Source organism: Phalacrocorax carbo, chromosome 2 (assembly GCF_963921805.1).
Source record: "Phalacrocorax carbo chromosome 2, bPhaCar2.1, whole genome shotgun sequence".
NCBI classification, from domain to species: domain Eukaryota; kingdom Metazoa; phylum Chordata; class Aves; order Suliformes; family Phalacrocoracidae; genus Phalacrocorax; species Phalacrocorax carbo.
This window is the reverse complement of record NC_087514.1, coordinates 164,614,140-164,619,450: the sequence shown is the minus strand read 5'-3', so window position 1 is coordinate 164,619,450 and position 5,311 is coordinate 164,614,140.

Below are 5,311 nucleotides of genomic sequence, written 5' to 3'. Positions count from 1 at the left end.
ATTACACCCAGTCAGTACTTTCCATGAACTACTCAGTTTTAAACCATTGGGCTAAAATTTAATGATTGCATGCCTATTTATCCGACGTCTTTCGAAGTTCGCTATATGTCACTTTGAACAATTTGCTACAAGCAACGTAAAAATGAGATGGGGCTGAACCTACAGAATTCATTTCTCTGGCAATTATTATGGTTGAGGGAATAAAAATTATATGTTAAGTCGGGAAGCAATTGTTGTAGGCTGTGTAGGAGCAATGGAAATAATCTGCATGTAAGTCATGACAACATCGGAAACACACAGGAGAACTCAGGGTAAATCCATAATTAAAAAAACCACCAAACATATGCAAGGTGGTCAGTAAGGATTTACATATTCCAGAGGTCGTTCTTCACGCTATGGACAGCGGAACTGTAGAACTCCTTGCCAGAGGTTGAGGATGCAGAAAGTTTACCTGGGTTAAAAGGGAAATTAAGACAGGATTTAGAGAGAAGAGATCTGTTGAGGATTACCAAGTAGACCAGCTACATCAGGTTCAGGGGATTCTCTGAGATGGAAGTAGCTGGGAGCTGTAGTTGGTGGGGGAAGTATCACTTATTCTTTCTTTGACATATTCTCATGGACACTGGACACAGGGCAGCAGACTACTTGCACATTCGGTCTGAATCAGCATCCCGGTTCCTTTGTCCTTGTTATATCATCATTTATTTATTAACACTAAACCATTAACATGAATGTGAAAAAGCTGACTAATCGTTTTATTGGCTCTTCTCATACGATGTTTATAACAAACCCTTCATCCTGAGAATGTTTTTACAAACCAACATTACGTTTCTTAAATGCATGTGATGGGATGCTTTCAGTTCAGTGAGAGCATGAACACACCTTTCACGCGTTCATCAAATGCTCACAAAATTGCGGATTTACATTACAAATTATGACATGTTCTTCTACAATAATGTAGAGCAAATAGAAGCTTTTACCTCCTGCTACAATAATAAATAAGCTATTCTGGAAGTTAACAAATCTACTTTCCAAATTCCTAGGAAATGAAAATTTAAGACCTTGCTTCTTATGTTCCTCCATCACGGATGTTTTGGGAAGCAATGAAATGAGCATTACCATGCGATTCAGAGACTGGCTTTACTATGCGTTTATGCTTGTCTGAATGTAGGGCTCGGCCAGTGTCTTATGCTGATGTGTTGGTAATGCAAAATGTTTAACGGTGCCTCTCGTGACAGCCTGTCACCCCGCTGACAGTGTGGGAGAGAAATGTGGCAGCTGCAGAAGAAACACTGGCTACAGACCAGGGCCTTGAGCGACCTTGCCTTGCCAGCCATATCCGAGGGGCATCATGATCCACTATCTTGGGTAAGACATCAAATCTCCGTTCAGAAATGGCTCATCTCCTAAAACATATATTCACTGAGGCTGTGACTACTGCACACGTGTAACATTGAGCATGCTGAGAAGGCATGACCCTTACACGTGCTCTCCCATTTTGCAAACGGTTTGGATTCACTATTCACTATTTGCATATCTAAGCTATACAGCAGTGGTGTAGCCCCACTGTTCACGCACACACAAGGGGTGTCGGCACACCGTAAAGAAGTGGTTGTGAAAGGCATGAGGACTGTAATAGCCTTCTTGTTCAGATAATGTTACACCTTTCTTCTTAAGCAGAGCTGTGTGCTATCAGTTGGATAATTCGCCATTCTTTGCCGTGGAACCAGCGTTGTGGCCTTCTAAAAGCAGGATCTGGGTCCAGCACTCTTGCTCACTTAGGAAGTATTGGTGAAGACATCTGAGCTCTTACAAGCTCTTATGGCTATTTCGTTTTTAACACCACCATCAAACGCCAACTTGCATTCATCCAGGAAGCTGTCAAGGGTTTTGCATGTCACTGTGTTTTCTTCTATTTTAATTTAAACCTCTTAGCGAAAGTTTCAATATTTGCCATGCTCTGTTCCTTCCCAGTCATGGCTAGGAACATTAAATCACAAGAAAATCCCGAAGGCAAGCAAACTAATAAAGCAGTCCTTTGTTTTGTGGCTGGCACGATAATTCAAACAGGTCAGTGAAAAAATCACGCTTTCCTGAATGCCGTGGGGAAATGAGTGGGTGAGTACCCTGCCTCTTTCTAACCACCGTGCCAGAGCAGTAAGAAGTGAGTTTGCATTTAATGCAAGAGATGAAAGTGTAAAAACTCATTCAGTGAAATAACAGCAAGTTATATTCACAGCAAGGCACTGCTCAAGTTGGCTGGCACTTCCACAGCTTCCTGGGGATTTAGGGACTACGGCATGATTTTGTATAATCCACTCAGCTGGGCTGCCTGACCCCGAATGTGCCATGTCCAAGGTCTGCTAACCCCACTCCGTATCACCTTGCGGATGGAAACCTTAAAATATATTCAATTTACCTGCTTTGTCACCTCTTATCAACGTGACCATCTTCCATCACTTCACATTCAGTATCGGTAAACTGGCCTGGCTACATTGCAAACTAGGAGCTGCTCCGATTTCAGACTATGCCCTGGGTTTGGTTGGGGTTTTTTTTGTTTTGTTTTGTTTTTAAATACCTTTAAGTTACTTCACGCATGAAGTGGAAGGAATTGAATATTCTGAGTAGTGGTTTGGTTTTGCTAACCGTCACTATTACCGCCTCTCAGCTGGTAGGTAAAACAGCTCTCCAACAACTGAGGTTTTCATGCATTGTCAATGTCGTGGTTAACATGGAAAGATTCTTCAAACACTAATATTCAATGGTGCGTGATTTTTTTTCTTCTTTTGCCTCAAATACTCAGTCTATGCTTGATAGTTTTGTCTTTGAGATGAGGATGCGCGGCTTCAAAATGGAAGCAAAGATTGGCTTCAAATTCCCTGGCAAAGCTTCTCATACATGATACAGATCATCTCAGCTTATCTGGTTCAAGCCTGTCTGCACGTAACATTGTTTTCTTTGGAAGTGCAGTATTGTTGCTCTGTGCTTCAGTGTTCTCATTTCCTACAGTTGGAGTTGTGGCAAAAGAGAAATCAGCTTTTTGTTCCTTTTCTCTTCAGCACCACTGGGTAAATCACTGCTCATGTAGGTCAAAACATTTTTGTTCCTTAGAATTGTTTGCACTCAGCCTTCAAACTTCTTGTCCCGGATCCACTGCCTACAGAAAAGAGGAACAATGTTGGGGGGCTGGTAGCAGAATGGAGCAACTGCAAAGATAGGGAGCATTTGGTGGTCAGTGCAGCCTTACTGACGGAGTGGCAGCGCTTCACCGTTTTTACTTGCTGGACTCCTCATTTTCTCTGACAGCAGGTACTGGGAAAGAACTGCAGTGGCTCTGCCTACAAGAAGTTGGAAAGCATTGCCTGGAGGGACCCGTATCTCCCGATCTTCTGAGCTACTGTTGTGGTACAACTTGCTGTAGTCAGTAAGATGGAGCCCTGCAAATCGCTGGCTGTCGTTCATTGGGATGCTGCTAAGCTACAATAGCATAAGGGGTTAATTTCTGAACATACAATGGATTTGTAGATCAACCCTCCAGTCTCTGTAAAGGACAGGAACCTTGCATTTTGTACTGCATTAGGAGAAATGGGTAGCAAGAGGGTTTTTGTTGCTAAGTGAAGATAACCATTATCAAACATAATCTCTGCTGTGCAGTGCTAACCGTCTGACACAACTTCAGCCTGCTTATTCCTCCTGGGCCAGTAGCAATTCAGTCACAGCTTAAGTGATATCTCTGCTCAGTCTTCTGGCCACACGAGTGTCTTGAATACTGAAGAGATGGAAGAGTAAAAGAGAGGAGTGAAGGCTGGAGTCTACTGCTTTCAAAGAATGGCTGTCTTGGGCTAACAAATCCCCACACAGCTAGACTTCAGCCAGCACCTCAAAAGAATTTCTGAAGCAAGCAAACAGATTGTGACACCCTAAGATTCCTAACTGGCTTGCCTCTGCCTACTAATAAAGCGCAGCTGCTCTCACCAGAGCAGAACAGCAATGGTGCACAGGGTTTTGCCACTCACAGGGAGAAGAACGCTGGCTTCAGCGGCAGCACAGCTCCCTCTAACACGTCTGGGAGTACGGATGCAGCCACTGCTGAGCAGTCGGTGCTACCTGCTGCGTTGTGGACCTGCATGTGCAAGGGTCACCAGCTTCCTAACAAAGGTCTAAAAATAGGAAGAAAAAGCCTACCAGACAATACATCTATTTCTTCTGGTGGTGCTAGTAGAATGAATCATAGAATCACAGAATGCCCTGAGTTGGAAGGGGCCCACAAGGATCATCGAGCCCAGCTCCTGTCCCTGCACAGGACACCCCAAATTCACACCGTGTCTCTGGGGGCCTTGTCCAAGTGCTTCTGGAACATCGCCAGGCTGGTGCCGTGATGCCTCCCTGGGGAGCCTGTGCCAGGGCTCCACCACCCTCGGGGGGAAGGACCTTTCCCTAATGCCCAGCCTAACCGTCCCCTGGCACATCTCCCTGCCGTTCCCTCGGGGCCTGGCGTTGGGCACCAGAGAGCAGAGACCAGCCCTGCCCCTCCTCCTGCCCTCGGGAGGGAGCTGCAGAGCGCCATGAGGCTGCCCTCGGCCTCCTCTGCTCCAGCTGAACAAACCCAGGGTCTCCAGCCGCTCCTCATACGGTTTCCCCTCTAAACCCTTCCCCAGCCCCGTGGCCTCCTCAGGACACTCTCCAGTACCTTTATACCCCCAATTCCTGCGGCGCCCAACGCTGCCCACAGCACTCGGGGTGAGGCCGCCCCAGCGCGGGGCAGAGCGGGACAATCCCCCCCCTCGCCCGGCTGCGATGCAGGGCTCGGTGCCCCCCAGGGCACGGTTGGCCCTCTGGGCTGCCAGGGCACGCTGCGGGCTCATGTTCAAGTAGTAAACAGAGATATGTTCCCTTTAGAGTAAATGAGATCAAAATCCACCACACTATGGGAAGTGGGCAAACAACACCCTGCATGGGTGAAAGAAAAGAAGCGTTTAGAATTAAGCTGAACTATTGCTGTTCGCTGGAATCCCAAGTACATCTCTTTTCCCCTAAAGCAGGATATTTCATTTTGCCAACAGAAAGAATCCAAAGCAGCAACCCTCAGCAGGGAAGAAATCAGACTGTGAAACAAGATACACCTGCACCAGTGTGGTGACGTGTTTTGATGAGTGGAAGCTGTTACAGCAAAAGCAGAACATCAGTGGTTATTCACTGCACATGGTGCTAAGCAATGTTGCTATTGCTTAGAAATAGCAACAACTTGATGACACTCAGATAACATTCCCACACCAAGGTTTGTGAATTCAGAGCTCCCATGTCCAGTAAC